Source organism: Montipora foliosa, chromosome 11, assembly GCF_036669935.1.
Source record: "Montipora foliosa isolate CH-2021 chromosome 11, ASM3666993v2, whole genome shotgun sequence".
NCBI classification, from domain to species: Eukaryota; Metazoa; Cnidaria; class Anthozoa; order Scleractinia; family Acroporidae; genus Montipora; species Montipora foliosa.
Genome location: NC_090879.1, coordinates 42,720,066 through 42,741,117, shown reverse-complemented (window position 1 = coordinate 42,741,117; position 21,052 = coordinate 42,720,066). Strand labels below are relative to the sequence as shown.

The window sequence follows — 21,052 nt, the reverse complement described above, 5'->3', positions numbered from 1 at the left end:
TTTTACTGAAACTGCGTAATCCTGCTCGAGAAAGTAAGCTAAAATTCAGTAAAAACTATTTAACTTTTAACTGGTGTTGCTGCAGCACTAACTCCAGCCACACTATCCCAAAGGTTTCCTTAAGCCAGCAACACCACAATGTATGGATGCTCTTGGAATGCAATTTGGAAACCTACCCGATTCAGCAATCACAGGTTCAACCTCTGCAAATGCAAACAGTTTCACACCATACGTCGGGAGGCTGCACTTCCTGTCCGCTGGCAGTGGTAAGCAAGGAAGGTGGGCTGCGGGATCCAATGATGCCAACCAGTGGTTTCAGGTCGATTTTGGAAGTTGGACCAAACTTTCGGCAGTAGCCACCCAGGGAAGACAAGACTCTGATCAATGGGTGAAAAGCTATAGCTTATCATACAGCTATGATGGGGTCTTCTACACCACGGTTGACAACGAGAATGCGCAAAAGAAAGTAAGACACTGTAATTATAGCATTTATGCCATAAATTAATGACCATCCATCAACATATTTACGGCCATACGAAAAATTGTCAAACTTTCATTAAATCCACCTGCAAAAAGACGCTCCTTCTCAAAAGACGTAAATAAAGTGCTTTATTATCGAACTGTGTTAGTTGTTGTACAAAAAACGCACGAAGCGAGTACAATTATTCCATGGTATTATACTGTTAATTATTTGTAATCTTGCTTATTGTACAATAGAGAATCGTTTTGACTAGTTAAGTTGCTGGTGTTGCTGCGCACGCTCAAATTTGCAACACGTTCTCGCGGGTTGCTTACAATTCATTTACTAAAACATTGGTGCAAAAAAGTTGGATAGTAAATAGCTTATTAGATGTTGTGGTGTGTAGTAGGGCTAAATACTTCTACTTTTTTTTTTTTTTTGTATTTTGAATCGCCCTGGCGGGCGCATCACAGCGAGAATACACACCAAAACTTATAAAAGATATACATAGCACTGAAACATTTAACCAATCAGTTCGCACTGAATATTCGGAAGCTGTGAACGCGCGTTACATGCTTCAGCCCTTATTGGTTTCTGATATTACTTTATTCATTAAGAAATCTTATTTAAAAATCTTGCAAAAAATGTCTTTTTCTTGGAAAGAAAAAGAGCTTAATTAATAACTAAAAAGCAGTACAGTCTTCTCGCCTAAGCAAGACTTATCCGAATAACAATAGAAATAGAGGTCATTACGAAGTTCAACGAGTAGAGCGTACTAAAATATTTTCCGCTGCGTAACACTTCTTTGACGTCTAAATGAGTAAACGATAGCGGCATATATCTGTACTCCCACTCAAAGAATCTCACATTAAACCACCGAGATTCTTGATACTAGAACTTTGAAAAGTCCTTCATAGTTTAGTAACTAAAGAAGACCCCCCAGAAAATAGAACGTGTGATGTTTAATGTATTGACTATTTAAGAACTAAAAACTGTATATTCGTAATACTATATTTTTTAAACGCTTGCTTAAACATACTATTCCCTCAGATATTTACAGCCAACTCTGACCGATACACCGTGGTTAGAAATGTACTGAACACTTTACGGTTGCAGGAAAGGTACATATACAACTGAATAAGCACTAATCTCTCCTCCAGCCATACGTTGCAAAGGAAACCTGTCCAAATAATGAATAACTCTACGACTTTATATATCACAAGAAATTAATAACTACTCATAAATGGATAAAACCAGCTCAAAAAGCATGTATTAAGGTTTGTTTTTAACAGAGCTAGGCAGTAAAACGCACAACATGTGTGTTCAACAAATATAAATCCTTCTCCGTAGACAAGTTTAATTTGTTTCCCCGAAATTGAAATAATGCTTTATCCATTCCAAACTTGATAACTAATAAAAGTATACCTTTTTCAACTTAACAGGATTCGAAACACCAAAAATAAAGTGCGCGACACCTTTCTGAGGGGAAAATGAAAACATATCAAACTCTGCTATCGTAGCATCGTCCAGATACAACCAATACAGAGGACCAGAACGAGCAAGACTTAACATGCAGCAAGAAGGTACCTTCTTACTACCTTTAAATCAATGCAGCTACAATTCGTACATAATTTTTTAGTAGAATTGGTTTTCTTCCTGCTACAGACCACGTTGATAAATGGCGACCACCTTATTTATGTTAATTAAATCTACTACCATCATTTTGAAACAATATTCTTTTGAAATTTTCTGGTCGTAGCAAGGATAGAAATGCTCATTAGCATTAAAATAATTTATTTGCCTGCCATTATGAAAGGGAATTTTTTGTATCTTTGTAGGAAAGCAGAGTTGGCGTAGTGGTGAGAGCACTCGCCTCCCACCAACATGGCCCAGGTTCGATTCCCGGACCTGATACCATAAGTGGGTTGAGTAAGTTGGTTGTCTTCTCCGCTTAGAGAGTTTTTCTCCGGTTTTCCTCCCTCGCCAAAAACCAGTATATACAGCTGATTCCAGCTGTCTAGCTGTAAGCTGTGCTCCATAGTCATATACATAGACCATATAGCACCTGCCAGAGGCGCCACAGTATGCTTTCGGTTCGACGTCTTTGCTGTACTTTCCGACTTCGACTACCGAGACATTTATATACATTTAACAGTAACCTCATAAATGATGAAATAAAATATTTCTACTACTACGGAGGATGGTGCTCCCAATACGCGGATACTAAACAGTTCCTTCAGATTGACTTCGGGCAAGTTACAAAGGTTACAAGGATCGCTCAGCAAGGCAGATCTGACGCGGGCTGGTGGACAAAGACCTACACATTGTCTTTCAGTAATGATGGAGCAGTGTTTAGTCCGTATAAGAATGGCGAGGTGTGCTACTTTTAATTTCAGTGAAATTTGAGATTGGTCTGCTCTAAAGCTTGAGGCTGTTTTTGGAACTTATTCGTTTTCCATTCACATTGTTCCTCCTTTAGATTCTACAAGGCAACGCAGATCACACGACAGCTGTTGGTCATATCCTGGATCCACCCATCGTTGCTTAATTTGTTAAAATCAACGTTAAAACGTTCAACGGATACCCCGTTTTAAGAGTGGAACTTTATGGATGCACTTATGGTACGGGAAGTTTCAAGCCTTAAAAATTCTGTTCAATTTACACCACCTGAAGCCATTTATTAGAGCTATTTTGACTCGCTTCAATTAAATTGCTATGTGAGACCTCACAATTTACATTCTATAAAAACAACTGGGTGTAAGAGTAAAATATAGTCTGTTGGTCTTGAACTTGTGGAACGTACTCTCAGCTTCAGACTGATGGTTCAATCTCATTGTCGTCGTTGAAAACGAAGCAGTGCTGTCAGTTGCTACTGTCCCTTCGGAACCAGAACGATATTTCACACCCACGAGAGGAGATTGTTATAGGTTTTATTTTTTGTCATTAACGGCAAGAATGTCCATAACGTTAACCGCATTTTTCTTGGATAATCGAAGGTTTCTCCACACCAGCTCCTCCGCAGTGCATGATTCCCCTTGGAATGCAATCGCAAGACATACCAGATTCAGCTATCACCGCTTCAAGCTCTCATAACCTAAACAGCTTTGGTCCATACCTCGGCAGACTCCATCTTCTTTCTAGTAGTGGTAAACACGGAAGTTGGGCAGCGGCAGCCAATAATATAAACCAATGGTTCCAAGTAGATTTTGGAAGCTGGACAAGAGTACGAGCCATTAGCAGACAAGGTAGACAAGATGCTGCCCAGGGGGTAAAAAGTTTCACTGTCACTTACAGTTACGATGGGTCTTCCACCAGACTGTCCACGACGATAACGGGTGGGGCAAAAAGATCCTTAATCCAATATGTCACAACTGATTTCGTTTTAAAACTATCAACACTGCAATATTTTAATCATCAGTTCCACAACTCGTTCATTAGCGCATTAAAAAAAATCGTTAAATCATAACTGTATTGGAAAGAGCCAACACAAACGTCTTTTAATTATTATCAACGGATTGCCACCCACTGAAAGATGTCATTCCTGTCGAGAAGACTTATGTACATAATCTTAGGAAAAAAGGCTGCGCACGCCCGAAAATTAATACAGAGCGTTTTATGAACACCTTTGTAAATAGGTTGATATTTAAAGCTCCATTTATTGTAATGACATACTTTTATAATATTTGTATATATGTAGATATTTTTTTCATAGTTTCTATCTTCCGTATTATTGTAACATAAGATATGTAGTTTCATCTTTTGATGAAATAACGACTCGTTATCACTATTTATTATTATTATTTCTTATCTCACCCTTATATCCTTATTTTGTTTATCTAGATATTCAAAGCCAACTCTGACCAGTACACTGTGGTAAAGAATACACTGAAGGAACTAATTATAACACGTTTCATTCGGATTCATCCCGAGACTTGGAATGGCCATATTTCAATGCGAACGGAGTTTTACGGCTGCAAGAAAGGTATTCTCTAGGACTCCTGATGACAATCGTGATAAGCTGCTGTGTATTGCACAATAGAAGAGTTCAAGAGCTCATGCTTTCAATTGAGGCGCGGTTGGTAATTTTATCCAAGTTGTGCTCTCGTTTTGGGATTCAACTCCATCCATCTCCACGTACAAATGATTGAAAACACAAAAGAAGAAGCTTATCTTTGTCCGTTAGTACACACAGTCGGCAGAGCAAGATAGCCAAGCTCGACCCTTTATGGCGTGATACTTTCCCTTCAAACACTCGTAAAATTAAGCACCGCTAAAGAAAAGGATTGAAATAGCCACCATCTGCTTCTATTGACACTAATACAGAGATAAAGAAACTTCCGGTATTAAACATGCTATAACACAAATGTGGGGTCGAAAAAGTAATTACGCACAACTTGGGGGGCATAGTGCAACAATTAAAAAGCGAAAACTGTTTGATATATTTGTTGACACTTCATTGGTTTCAGCACAATCGGAACCTGGTCACAGGCTTTCTTATTGATGGTTAGGTTGTTTCATTCAACGACAATCTTTCCTACAGAAAATTTAAAGACATTTTTATTGTTTAATAACGGCCTCGTTTTATAGGATTTAGTCCACCCAACATCGTATGTGTCGATCCCCTTGGAATGGAAAATAAACAAATTCCTGACTCAGCCTTGAAATCATCGTCCGATTACAATCAGTACTTTGGAGCACAAAGAAGCAGATTAAACGAGCAAAGAGAAGGAAGCTCAGGAGGTTGGGCGTCTAAGCATGCTGACGTTGGACAGTTGCTACAGATCGACCTGGGAAAGACAACTGAAATCACCAGAATAGCAACACAAGGAAGATCAGGTGCAAACTGGTGGGTTACAAAATATAAACTGAGCTACAGCCGGGGAGAAAGATTTGAGTTTTACAACAATGGAGAGGTAAGAACCATTCAAATACTTCTCTTGGTTACGAAGTAGTATTCGGCAGTTCTGAACACCTCGCGACAAAGTCGAGTGAACCTTACCAATCTTGCGCAAAACGTTTAAAGACATTATAACCACTTTCGCAGAATAACTAACATACCTCGACTCCTTCAAAACAGATTACCCCCAGCCCCTTCACAACAATCTCACACACTGCACTTCTGTTTACAACTAGTTAAGCCTAACTTAAATCCTAGTATAACTTGTTTACGTCCGTCTATCGTTGCAAAATTAAGTGATAATTTTGCATTAAAGCATCATGGATAAATCGATCAAAAACGTTCGTCATAGGCGATGACGAAATCTTTTTTACTTTTTCACTACTGGGTATTTTTTGACATATTGGTTAATAAGAGGTAGATAAGATTTTTCCAGTAGCTGCAGTCATTCATTTACCATTAGCTTCATTTTTACTTAAAATTTAAAACTGATATCATGAACTGCGTGTTTTCAAAAAGGTTTTGACGCTAAAGACACCAAAAAATCCAACACAATCCTCGGAATGCAAACCGACCAGATCCCAGACTCTGCAGTAACTGCATCCACCTCCTACAATTCATATATGGTCCCTGGAAATGGAAGGCTGCATTTTCCTGGGCTGTGTCAAAGACCGACAAGTTTCACTGGTTTCTTGTTCACTTTGGCACTTTCACCAAGGTTACTTGATAATCGACCCAGGGAAGGCAAGATGGTAATTGGGGGGTCAAAACATACAGTCTTTCTTATAGCTACGATGGAGTATTCTTCGAAGACTACAAAGACAATCATACTAAAAAGGTACCCTCACGTTGAAAGTAGCACTGTCAACTCGGTTGGAGTCCGGCACTTCTCTATATACTAATATCAAACGAGGTATCTTCATCAAATCTGTATTTTGTTTCGGTTATGACAGTACTAATGGTTTAGTTATAAAATGCAACCTATTGAAGCAATACTAAACATAACCCTCCAACATTGCTGAATTCGTGGATGCCTTTTTCTTCACAACACATTGTAGTATTTTGGATATTGTTTCTGAACGAAACGTGTTGCCACAATTCCAACAAGCCTATTTCATTTTCCAGATTTTTGTTGGCAACTCTGACCGTTACACTGTCGTTAGTCATCACCTCAAAAACCCCATTATAACAAGGTACATAAGGATCAACCCAGTTACTTGGCAAGGCTACATAGCTCTGAGGGCTGAATTCTATGGCTGTAGGGAAGGTAAGCAAAATAGGCCAGAAACTTTCTGTGAGTAGATCTTCCTTCCAGGATTCCTTTATACCAAAGAGCATGGACCAAACCATGCAAGATATACGATTTAAAACACGAGTGTTATTCATGTATCTCAGAGCATCACTTGAAATCCAACCCCTGAATCTCCATTAGGAAGAAGAGGCAAAGAATATAGAAATAATTCGCAATCTTTTTTTTAATTCGGAATATGGAGAATTTAGACTATCAATTTATTATCCAGGATTTGAAACTCCAAAGGTTGTCTGAGCCACGCCTCTTGGATTAGAAACACACCAGATTCCAAATAAAGATATCGTAGCCTCCTCTCAGTATAATCAATTTTACGGCCCAGAAAGAGCAAGACTACGCGTAGTTACTGAAGGAAATTACATCAGCGGATGATCCCCTAAATCATCAAACCAAGGGGAATGGATCCCGTTTGATTTGGAAAAAAATACGAAGGTCACAAGAATGGCAATTCAAGGGAGGGACAACGCCGATTGGTGGACCACAAGCTACTCTCTGTCTTACAGAGTCTACGGAGGAAGTTTCGCTTCCTACGAAGATGGCCAGGTTGGCACAAATTCTAAAACGCCATTTTGTGTCAATGTTATAATCGACGCAGCATCTTGCTATAAAATCTCAGCTTCAATGATTTGTCCACACAATCAACAAATGTAAAAAAGAAACAATGGGAATAGCCATAGTGAAATGGAAGTTGCTATCCAGAGTAGCATAGATTTCTAGTTAAATACCACTTCGTGCTTTGTTCTTCATTTACCCAACACAAAATGTCATTTCTGCTCCTGTTATAGATATTTCCAGGCAACAGAGACAGAAATTCACCAGTAGGAAATATAATAAATCCGCCAATTGTGGCTCGATACATCAAGGTTCAACCAAGGACTTGGCAGGGATTCATTGCTATGAGAGTGGAGCTTTATGAATGCCGTGAAGGCATATTTTTTCTTTTTGTATAAACAAGATAATTAGTATACTAAGCCCGAAAAAATGTACCAAAAACAGAGCAACAAACTTTATGTATCGACAAAGTGACAGTAGCGAGATATTGTTCGATATGAGGAAAGTAGCAATGCTAACTGTATATTACAGTTAAGACTCAAGAGGATTATTTACGTACTGCAAATAAATGAATTCAAGTGAAGCTATGATCCTCGCAGTTATGAACGCAACTTTTGCAATTGCGTAAAGAAGCCTAAAAATTGAGGATTTCAACGGGTTTTGAACCCGTGACCTCGCTCATATATGATCCATTTCATATATCATTTCATCTTTAAATAAATGAGTTTCCGCAACACAGTTGATCTCAATTGTACTTGCTTCATACTTGAACCAAATAAGAATCGCACCACTTTCAGGTTTGCAATAAATATAACGATCAATGGCCTTAAAACTACTCCATACAAAACTAGGCTTCATTTGCCACCTTCCCATAGAGAGATCTGCCAGATACACGATTCAGTAAATTTAACCACACTAAAAACAATTTATTTATTTATTTATATTTATTTATTTATTTATTTATTTATATACATTATTTATACAGAAATTCCAGTTCAGCATAGCTGGTTTAAATGGAGATCTGTATTTACCCTCCCAACCATGATACATCACAGAAGACAGACCACAACGCCGAGAACTATATGCCCTACTATTTGCGACAAGTGTGCGGGTTCTTTTACGTCCCACAGGATGATGAACATTGAAGGGCTGTGAGACGGGAGCTCCGGCTTATCGTCCTTATCCGAGAAGACTAGAGAGTCTAACCACTTGCAGATGTAATTACAAAGGCAGCACTTTCTCCTCAGTTATTTAAAGACCCTGAGTGTTGGTCCGGCCGGAGTTGAACTCACGACCTCCCGCGTGAGAGCCCGTGCTCAACCAACTGAGCCACCGGTGCGCGGTAATATCTGTCCTAGGATTCTCAACACCAAAGCCACCCACCTGTTCATCGCCACTTGGAATGCAAAACAACCAGATACCAGACTCCGCTTTACGCGCCTCTACGTCGTACATTGCAATCTCGATGGGACCTGGTAATGGTCGGCTACACTTTCAAGCAACATCGGGCAAGTATGGATCTTGGGCAGTGTCTGCGAACAATGATTTCCAGTACTTTGAAGTAAACTTTGGTGACTGGACCCAAGTTACGAAGGTCGCCACGCAAGGAAGCAAGATGGGTATGGTGGACGAAGAGCTCTTCGCTTGCTTACAGTTATGACGGAGTATTCTTTCAGGACTATAAGGAAGATAACTACAATTCCGTTTTGATCCGTCAGTTGCAACTACCAACAAACAGCAACAATAAGGGGAACATGGCTATACATAGTCGTGTGTATGGTACTCTTAACTTTCTCCACAAATTGCGGTTATGATAAAATGCCTTAACCAATGAGGTACTAAACACCCTGACCCCTGGCGAGTAAGAATTATCTGCGGACTTGCATGTGCATCACGCAGTCACAATACCAGTAAAAGGTAATGTACTTTTTCAACAATCCAACTTAAGATTTGGAGTGCTAAAGTGAAACCCCATCGGTGACTCAGGTTTTCATGCCTCACTTGGTCTTGTCATCTTGGATACTTATTAATCGTGTAGTGGCAATAATATTATGTATTCTCTAACAGGTATTCTCGGGAAATTTTGATCAGTATACGGTGGTTTATCACAATTTGAAATATCCCATCGTTATCCGCTACCTTCGCATCAAACCCAAAACATGGGATGGTTATATTGCCATACGAGCCGAGCTTTATGGTTGCAGACAAGGTAAGTGGAGGTGCTTTCTTCTTTATTGTATCCATATGTCTGCGACACATAAAATTTGCAAATAGCATGATAAGTCTACGAACATTGACATATTTTCAGTCGCCACTTACAAATTTCATATTACCTTAAGTCTTTCATTTGATACGGCTCAAAAATCTGATAAAATCCACTCTACATAAATTGGAAAAGTTATATGCGTGCGTGTCAGTGCTTGAGTTTATTATAACTTTCTTGAAAGGTTTTACGCCCCCGGAAATCAAATGCAGAGATCCCTTAGGAATTGAAATTCCAAGCATTGCTATTGCAGCCTCGACAATGTACAACCAATATTGGGGACCAGACCGAGGCCGTTTACGAACACTTAAAGAAGTAAGCTTCGGAGGAGGTTGGGCTGCTCCGTATAACGACGCAAAACAGTTCATACAGTTTGATCTGGGCAACGTAACCAAGGTAACAGCTCTTGCAACTCGAGGAAGATCAGACGCTAATTGGATGGTTACCGTTACCTAATTGGATGGTAACCGTATATTAGCTCTATGAACCACTCTAAAAAAAAAATCAGCTAAACTATTTAATATTTAGCTGAAAGTAATTATATCGTCACTTGAAACAAAGACTAGCCATAACAATAAAAATCGGGCGGAAAAGAAGTCCACAAATACTTTTACCAAAGGTCCCTATCATTTCGAAAAATTAAGGTGTTCCTCAGTATTGCACTGCGCATCCTGTACTGGGCATATGGTGTGTCAAGATTTATACATTGGTCCAATTTGCAACATTGTAAATATGGCAAAAAACGATCATACACGATAAAATAGTTCTCAACACGTGACAGAAGTTAGGAATGACCCATAACTCTTTGCGAATAAGCGCACATTCCGAAAACATGGCGAATTTTGTTGTTTCGATCTACGATAATCGAGATAATCAGGTACGATGGTGTTTTACTCTTAAACGAGCACAGTGACCTATATTTTGTATTACATCATTTGTGTAGAAATTATTTCCCTTTAATCAATTAAAAAAAATCGGAAGGAAAAAAAGATATAGCTAAAAACGTACACAAAGCACTTTACCCAGGAATGTAAGTCATGATTTGAAAACAACGACTCGAGAAACGTTTTGAGTCGACGTCGTTTTAAGTTGAGTGATTTGTCCATAAACTATATAAGACAGTGTTCCATATGCTCTAGATTTTTTACCAATGAAGTTTTTATTATTTCAAGTGTTACTTTAAAAACCCTCTCGTTTAGCTACCGCAAAATGTACCCTGAACCGTTGAAATAACGCGCGTGATTAGTATCAGTACAGGTATCAATGGGGTACGATTGGTCCATTATATCTCTTAAGCAATCACAGTGACTAATCTTTTTCATTGTAGTTCTCAAAAAAGGGATTAGTAGGGAACATACAGGGAAAGTTTCAAGAAAACCGTTCAACAACTTTTTTTTCTGAGGAATCGAATCACCTTAAGATAACAGTGCCTCCATATTGATCTACACCTAGGTTTATTCGTCACATGTTACATTTTTATAACTATAAAGGTCAGATTACTACCAACTTTGTAATATTTTCTGTTAAGATTTGTTTTTAAGTTCATTCTTATCATTATTTTATTAGGTGTTCATTGGCAATTCTCTGGACAGGAACGAATCCGTTGGTAACTCAATCGATCCACCCATAATTTTCGCGCTTTTTACAAATCCGAATAAAAACCTCATGAGGTCACCCAGCTTTGGGTGCCGAGTTCTGTGGCAGCACTAGAGGTAAGTCCGCGATAATTTCACCAAATTTTTGATGAAATGCATTGCATACTCTTTAATTTCAAGATGTTCCTTACTCAGAAGTCCAAGTATTTACAATAAGCACGGATGATTCCACCCCTAACTTTGCTTTCACGCGTTGCAATGTGTTGAATGCTATAGAGGTACTTCCTCCTGAATTTTCCGCGTCTGTTTCAAATGACGTAAAAAGTCACGTTGTCATTAGTTGTTGAAATGCAATTACTTATTAAATAAACCTTCATCTATTTATTATATTTATGTAGGCTTCCCAGCCCCAAAGCCTCCAGTATGTGTGGAGGCACTAGGAATGCAAAATGGAGAGATTCCAGACTCTGCAATCACGGCTTCAACAGAATACTCCACAGCATATAGATCCATTAATTGAAGATTGCACTTTCTGTATCGATCAGGAAGGGTCAGGTCCTGGTCAGCAAAAAGAAACGACGTTTTCCAGTACTTGCAGGTAGACTTTGGCGATTTCACAAAAGTCTCCCGTGTAGTCATTTAAGGACGAACAGATGCAGATCAATGGGTCAAAAGCTTTAGCCTTTCGTATGGCTACGACTCGATATTTTTTGGAGTTTACAAAGAAGATAGACGAAAAAAGATAAGTAACTTTCCATAAGAACAAGCATTTCACAAATAAATCTCTAAAAGGAAAAAGGGAAGAGAAAAAAGTGGCTTTCTCTTTCTCCAAATGTCAATCGTGTTATCCACTTCATAAAACAATCATGCGAGATATTATTCTATAAAAGAAAAGTTGTTTAAACTATTGATCCCACTAATAATTCCCCCTTTTAGGTTGACCAATAAATTACTGCAGACTCAATGAACAAACTTGCTCAAAACGATTTGCTCATCGTTTCTGTTTTGAGGCAGTTTGTGTGTCGTTTTGAAGAACCCTCGTATTCCTACGCCGTTTCAGGTATTTCCAGGAAATAATGACTGATATACAGCTGTAATGCAGGCTTTCAAAAATCTGATCATCACCCGCTTCATTCGTATCCACCCGGAGTCCTGGCAAGGACACGTTTCCATGAGGGCAGAATTCTATGGCTGCAGAAAAGGTAGGAGAACAAGCTCATAGTTTACCACTTAAAATTCGAGTATCAACGAGTGCGACTTCACGAGATTTGAAAAGTTGACGATGAGCCTGTCCGTCATCTTGCTTGTACAGCGTATTCTAAGACAATGAACTCGATTCGTCTCGTATATATAATTACAATTAAAGACAATGAACATATTCCTCACCAAGGAATGATCATTGGACCCCAAGCAGAGTGAGGAAGAAACTAAAGCTAACAACATTGAGAGCAACCTTAACAAACAAATCTTTGCAAAAAAGAATGTAGACGAACACAAAGACTGACCGACCCAGAATAACTTTATGTAAAATATTTGAGTTAGTTTCAATGTTTACAACATGTAAATTTACATACGCAGTACATTGACATGACGGAAGTTACGTGAGATGGTTTCTGTGGAACGAGATTACAGTTCTTGCGAGAAATTCAGAGACGTCCGATTCTTCTGTTATGCTATAGGCGGCCCAAGTTCGCGTCACTAGAGAGCGCGTAATAATTAATTACCAGTGGGAAGATGACCTTTGAGTGCAAGCGGTATTGGGTTACAGGCAGCCCGTAAGAATTTAAACGCGTTATAAGACTTTGTATGGGAAATAAAATACCTTCGATTATGAAGCCTAAAATAACCGCTCAATTTAACGTTCATTCAATAAAATGAATAAAACTGACTCACCTCTGGTGTTTTCTTGTGCGTTTTGGTGCTTATTTTACCTTCTCGGGCATTCCGTGAAATCACTGTCATTCCCGTCCTGAGACGACGTCAAGGCAGCACACTAAGATTTCGACCGCAAGCTCGCGTAGTCAGCTCAGAGGCGGCTTGCGCCTCGAAAATCCATCCCAGACGCGATTTTTTTAAGCAAAGCTAAAGCCCTATCATTTGCGAACCTCGGTGGATGTTTCGTCGTCAAAAATCCCCACGCACTTGGCTGGAAATGAGCATTTTCTGCTTCCGATTCCACGATAGCTGATGATTTTAACAGCTGATGATTATGAAAATGGTCACGGAGCTTGGGTCCGAGGTCAAATTAACTCCACCGGATAAGGTACAGTCATTTCATGTACAACACTTACCCCATCCCCACAGCGTCACTTGTAACAATGGAGCTGTTCGAGAAGCCGCTGTGGGGATGGGGAAAGTGTTGTACATGAAATGACTTTACCTCATTGGCATCAAAACGCACAAGAATACACCAGAGGTGAGTCAGTTTTATTCATTTTATTGAATGAACGATTAATTGAGGGTTTTTTAGGCTTCAGAATCGACGGTATTTTATTTCCCATTTTCTTATAACACGTTCAAATTCTCAGCGGCTGCCTGTAACCCAATACCGCTTGCACTCAAAGGTCAGCTTCCCACTAGTAATTAATTATTACGCGCTCTCTAGAGACGCGAACTTGGGCTGCCTATGGTTATGCAAGGGATCAGGCATCCTGAAGACTGTAAATGACGAAGGAAACTAATTACCTTAAATGAAGGCGGAGGAATGTCCAAACTGCTTAAACAAAGCAATTTAACAAGCTATCCTTTTTTCTTGCACTAGGGTTCGAACCACCAAAACTCGAATGCCAATCAGAACTTGGAATGACAACCGGTCAAATTCCCAGCAGTGATATCACAGCTACCTCCCTCTACAATCAATATTATGGTCCAGAACGAGCCAGACTTCAAACTAGCAAAATGGGAAGTTATGCCGGAGCATGGATTCCTAAAGCTAATGATATCGGACAGTGGATTCAAGTCGATCTTGGGAAAATCACCAAAATAACACGGATTGCCACCCAAGGACGTCAAGATGCAGCTCAATGGGTCAAAACGTATTCTATAAGTTACAGTGTTGAAAGAGGCCCATTCCTACCTTACAGTAACAACTCGGTGCGTAATACCGTAAACCCCCGTAAATAACATGGGTAATCTGAGAAAAAGACCAGAACATTCGTTTGAAGTCGCAATTTGCCTTTGTAAATTGAACAGACTTAAAATTCAAATTCAAAACAAGTGTGAACAGAACAATATCCCAAGTCCCAAGCTTATTTATAGCTTATTTATAGCCTGGTCGGATATACTGCAAACAGAAGAGGAATGTTATTTTCATGAAGCAAAAACCGAAAACTCGACGAAAAATCTACAGTATTACAACCGAGTCCACAAATAAAACCCGCCACACGTTGATGAAAGCCGACTGTTTTCATGAATGCACCCTAATAATTGGAACGAAAAAAGGCTGCAAGGTCACTGCGACAACTTTTCTTTCCCTTTTTTTTTAGCCGATTTTATAACCACACTGGCGGTGAATAGATTTTTCACATTCACCATTTTTTCAATTTACGTATAATACCTTGTTTTTCTCTTCAGAAACACACTAAAACCAGCGGTGTCTTGTGATTGTTTAATTTTCGCGAAATAAACTGAGCTTGCAGCGTTGTTAAGCAAAGCTTCACCATTACACTTGATAAAGTAACTGCTTTTATATCTTTGCTACCAATTGTTTCCCTTTTTACTGGGTTGCCAGTATGGCAATCCCAGTCGGAAAGTGTGTGGGATTTGTTCGTTTTATTTATTTTTTTTTCCGTGTCGGTAAAAGTCTTGCCTGTCACTCCCCTGCTAGGTGGTGAATTTGTACATAGAGCCTTCTGCGCGTATTTTCTTAGGATCGAGAGGGTAGTGAGAAATGCGTAGATTTCTCTGGTGGACACAGTAGAACGATTAACTTAACCGGCAATGGCGTCGAAAGTGGATCTTTGAACAAAATATACCCTTATGAAGCTCAATAATGGCAAGTCAATTGGATACTGAACAAGACAGGCGGTGGAATCTAAAAGCGACGAGTAATTGACTTCGACAACAATCTGTCGCGCGTCGAGCCGAAATCATGCAAAGTGAGCTGCATTTTCTAATTTTTTATTAAGTGTGCTGTTATGTAGAACACTGAAACCAAATGGAAAATTCTCTGGTAACTTATGGGTTCAACAAAGACAGAGAACGAATCGAACACCTTAAGTGGATCTGTAATCAACTCTGCACAGTCTTCAGGCAAAAAACAATAATTGGAAATGTGACGGCCAAGAATTATTTGAAAGAAAGCTTGTCGTCTATTTTGTGCTTCATTATTCAAGGAAAAGGTTCTTCATGGAAACGGTTTGATCCTGAAATTTTAGTTTGTTGTAATATTACGCATATTTGACACGATTGAGTTTTTTCGCTTCACGCACGTAATGAAATAGGAAGGGGTTTTTGCCTCTAATAGCAAATATGTTTGCTTCAAAAAATTGTTCACTGGAAAAGGTGACCTTTATGAATTCATCGTGCTTTATAATATGCGAGCTTAACTGGTTAGTTTTTATGGCAATAGTAAAGCATTTTCGTGTCTTTCTGTTGTGCTAACTTAATTAAATATAAATATACATTCTGCCTCGTGAGTTTGTTATTCTCGTTAACCAGCAATGGCGTCGAAAGTCATTGTGTATCTTATGTTGTTTGTTTCAATAAAATGTTTCGCTGGAAAAGGATTCTGTGATATTTTCTGCCTTTGTGAATTATAATATCATGTTGTGAATTGAACTTTCGAGCTTAAGGTTGAAATGTGATACGGGAGGATATTTTTAGTATTGCCCTGTAAGCAGGAAAGGTTCACGAAAATAAACAGGTCTGTTGGAAGCGTGCTTGAGTTTCAACAAAATGAGCCCCAAAATCAGCAAAAAATTGTGACGCCGATTAATAATAAAGTAGCTGCTATTTCCAAAATGATGGAATTACCTGGTGATAAATAACCTCGTCTTGGAGAGTAAAATTTTCTTCAAGAGTTTGGGCGATTGTGATCTTTGTTTTGAATTCGCTCATTTATTGTCAAACTTTAGAACACTTGACAGAAAAAGAAACTTACGAAAACCCGGTATCTTGCCATCATTTGACACAGATGCTGTTTGGCGAGTAAACATGCCGCGGTAACTTAATCACGGCGCCCGCTGAATTCCTGCGATGTCACTTTCGATTTTGCGATTTATTTGTGCAGCCAAAAGTACAATAACAAAATTGGACGTAGCAAAAATCTCCCAAAATGTTTGTCGCTGATCGTAACTTTTTCTATACTATTCTTTTTTTTCTATTCACGGTTCAAAATTAATGTTGTTTTCATGAAGTAAATATGTTATTCTCTTGCGACCGTCCTGGAAACTTCCTTCTGCTCTTTCTAAAAACTGTGTATCAATATTTATTTACTTTTGCATCAATATTTGTTTTTGCATAAAGTAAGCTAACAAAATCTGTACCTTGCTGAGTTCGCATTTGTTAGCGTTAATAGTATTTTCGGTCCAATGCTTCTGTTTTTCGAAGGGGTATATGTTTTGTGTCATCCATCCAGATACTAACCCCGCCGGAAAGGATTAACTTTAGCATTAGAAAGCTGTCAGATGCTCAGACGGCACGCTTAAACGTGTGGTGAAAAGAAGTTGTGAGGGAGCTTGAAAATTATCAGAAGCCAATGTTTCTCACTTCCCATTTATTTTCTTCAATGTTTCTGGGTTCAGTACTTTGCTAGTAACCACATGTCTTCTCGGGCTATTTACCCAAGACTTCTACCATGGCACTACAATGATAGACAATACCAAAACAATATCGTGCACTGTTAGAGCTACATATTACGCAAGGACAGATCTGTTTCGTCGTACGAATGTGTGAGGACCTGTGAGCCAAAAAGCCTCTGCTGGTATGACTTCTGGTTGACCCCTTAAATGGTCTTAATGACTCCTCAACTTGAAAAAAATTGTCTGGAACGGTGCACGTACCACATGTGTGTACAGGCAACCCAGTGTACCCTCACGGAGGGTCTAGTTTTCCAAGAAAACTGCAAACTACCTTAACCAAACTTTTGTCCTTTTAGATTCTTACCGGCAACAAAGATCAAAATACCGTCGTTGGACATATCCTCAATCCACCCATCGTAGCACGCTACATAAGGATTCACCCCAAGGAGTACCAATCCTATCTGGCGTTGCGCTTTGAACTCTTTGACTGCACTGAAGGTTTGATAGCTGTAAAATCCATACACTTGCTCGCTTTAGTTATTTGCTAATCCAAGTATCGTAACCATAGCCAACTTTCAATATGTAATTGTCTTCGGTATTATCTGACGTAAAAATAATGAACAATAAACAATAACCGAAATAAAAGGAGGCAATAATTACAGTTTTATAGGTCCTGTCTATTTAAAAAAAAGTTGGAAGTTGAAGAAACTTGGTTCACTTTCGGCGCAGGACAGATCGACATTATTTATGTTCAATCACCTTTCAGGCACACCATAAAAAACGGACAGATATGAAGCAGTTTATAGCTGAATGTCTTGGATATGTTACCTCGCCTTTATCTTATCTAACAGTTACTTTATAATAACGCTTGACTGATTAGCTCGTGGGCATGCAGAGTTGACCGTTTTACCTACAATTATGCAAATGACCCACGGTACATGAAACTGAAACATGCGCAAATCTCAGTAAGCACCTACACTTTTCATTCTGTATAGGCTTTCTCATTCCCGAAATACCCTCCTGCCAGATTCAGCATGGAATGCAGAACAGACATCTGCCCAATTCAGCAATAAGTGCCTCTTCGCAGCTAAATTCATACTATGGACCCGAAGATGCTATATTTCCATCCACAAAGCGGCCGCAACGGAACCTGGATTCCAAACAAACAAGACCACGCTCAATGGCTACAAGTGGACTTTGGAGTCGAGACGGTGATAACACGAGTTGAAACCCAGGATCGTCAAGATGCTGCTCAGTGAGTTAAAGGATATACACTCTGGTATAGCACCGACGGCAATTACTTCCGACAATATCAAGTCAATGGATACACCAAGGTAAGTCACTTATTATACCTTCAAAAGAAGAAACCCTTCCGTGCTGGAATGGCAGGAGAGTTACCTAATCACGTGAAATTAAAATGGTTGAGCCAAGAAGCGAGTGCCTTCTCCAAACAATCCATTCAAACTGAACTAAGAAGCGTTATGAGTCATAACGGTCAGACTGAAACTAAGATAAGATGGAACAAAAAAAATTCTCTCACAACAGTCTTCATGATAATGCAAATATAGCGAATTAGATTAGAAACAATTGAAGACGCGGCTTAAAGCCACACACCTCTCTGAAGCAATGACCACATGGTTTGATTCTGAATGATTGTAAGAAAAGAGGCTTTGTGATTCTTTTGTCTATTGAGAGAACAAACCAAAGTAGTTTAACCACGACATAACCAATGATTTCCCTACCACATCAACCCATTTTCTAACCTTATTTGTGCAGACCCTCGTTGCCAACAATGACAGATACATGGTTGTCGCTCATGATCTAAAACCACCAATCAGAGCTCGGTATGTCAGAATCGTCCCGGAGGAATGGAATAGCTACATTGCGTTGAGAGCAGAGTTTTATGGATGCAAAACCAGTGAGTAATTTACCTTTTAACAATGCTGGCACAATGTGTGAGTGAAATAAAATTGAATTTCCCCAGAAGTTGTTAAAGTGAAGGGATATGCTGCTTCTTGCAATCCAAAATGCCTTTTTCATATATTTGTCGAAAAAATTCGACATCCTTGCCGGAACCGTTTTAGCCGATAACACCCGCAGTCTAAAGGACCCTAAAAGGAAACGTAAGGTATTTATCCTTAAAAATATAAGATTACTCAGGTACTAATGTGTGCTACATTAAACGATCTACGTTTATACTTGGCCGGAAACTCTACTTTCACTGAGAGATGACCCAGCTGAAAGTGAACTCTGCGATCTTCCATACAAACACAGCACTTTTTTGCTTCTATCTAACCGGTCAAGTACAGAAAGCTGCATCTTTACTCTCCATGTTGTATGCCATAGAGAAACATCTTTACTACAGCTTATCGATTCTCCGTGCATTGCAGATGACGGTGGCTATTCCGGCTGGAGTTCATGGAGTCTTTCTTCTGCTTCTTGTGGAGGAGGACGACATTCTCGAAGCCAGCCCTGGCGGCAAAGATTGCTCCCAGTTGGGATCTGACACCGAGACTGGTAAATGCAATATCAACAGCTGTCCAGGTATAAACCCAATTGCCCGTTATATCATAAACCCTACATGTGAATTGTTCGGCGGCTCTGGCTGCTGGTAGTTAAGGTAAAACAGTTACCCCGTTTTCTTAACCGTCCAAAATAGTCTGGACGTAACAATGTTCTTTAATTTACAGTCGATGGTGGCTATTCCGATTGGCAACCTTACCACACATGCTCCAAATCTTGCGGAGTAGGAGCGCAAACATGGGAAGGACATGCACCAATCCACCGCCGGCAAACGGTGGAAAAAGCTGCAGCTCTCTTGGATTGAGCATGAAAACTACAGAGTGTAACACACACAACTGTCCAAGTAAGAATAATATTATCTTTTTGAATTATTCCATAGTATCTGAAATGCACACCGATCCAAAGAATACTATTTTCACATCTCGCACGTACATTGTCCTGGCTTTTTAAAGCGCGATTTTTGAATTGAACAAACTCAACGAAACATTTAAAACTTGTCACTCAACCTAGGCAAAAACGCTTCCCTTTGAGAGACATCTATTCGCAAGTATAAGTCCCAGCCAGCCTCTTCATATTTTTTCTTGGCCATTCACATTGCAACCCATGGCTATACACGTACACGTTATAGCAGTTCTAGTTCAAAAAAGAGTATGACTTATTAACTAAACATTGCAGTGTTTAGTGTTGCATTTAACCTTTTACATGTCTTTTATTTATTCTTATTTATTCTTTAGTCAATGGAGGTTACACCGATTGGACAGAGTGGTCGGACTGCTCTACTTCCTGTGGAGGACGTGAAAGTTTGCGAACAAGAAAGTGTACTGAACCTGTGCCAGAACATGGCGGAAAAAATTGTGCTAGCCTCGGACCAGGGTAACAAACAGAGAAATGTCTTACAAATGCATGTCCAGGTACGTTTGCGTTTGAACGACAGCTGATGTGCGTTCAATAACCGAGACTCGAGAAGAAAGCTACAATTATAAGGAATTCATGAATGTCATTGCATTAATTATGCCATATTACATTTTCCCGTTGAAAACGTAATTTTGTTCCATAAGATCGTTATTTTCAATTAAGCTTTCATCAGAAATGTAATACATAAGTTGGATTTCATGAAATTTATTGTTTCATTTATCATAAACTAATCGGGCTTGATATTTCAATTGACAACGGAGACGTCTTAAGATGTGGACCGATTCCTTATTTTGAGCAAATTTCTTGTTCAGCTATCAATTCAATGTTTTCAGTCAATGGTGGTTATTCACCTTGGGAACAGTATAGCAAATGCTCAAAGTCATGTGGAGGTGGAGAGCAAACTCAACGAAGAAGTTGCACCAATCCAATACCAGTGAACGGCGGAAAGGACTGCAGTGGTTTGGGACCAAGCATTCAGTCCCAAAAATGCAACACACAGCCATGTTTAGTCCCAGGTATGCCGTGCTCTGTTATTTTTCTTCTCCCCAAAACAAAATTCGCGAAAAATTGAGACAAGGATCATGCAATACCTTTTACCTTGGTGTTGTGCTTGGTGTCATGATTCGTCCATCGAAAATAAATGATGACAACATTTGAGTTGATAGTCAACTTCTTGCGATATGTTCGGAGAAGACCGAAACTAACTACCACATTGCCCTTATCATCATACTGGTCACAACATGTAGAGCTTTGCCAAATTTCGACTGTTTCTGGGGCAACATCGGCAAAACTAACTA

At 39.3% G+C, this 21,052-nt stretch overlaps 1 pseudogene; it reads left to right on the top strand.

Moving 5' to 3' along the window:
* Positions 1-142: 142 nt before the first annotated feature.
* Positions 143-20,217, top strand: LOC137977156 (uncharacterized; annotated as a pseudogene).
* Positions 20,218-21,052: the final 835 nt, after the last annotated feature.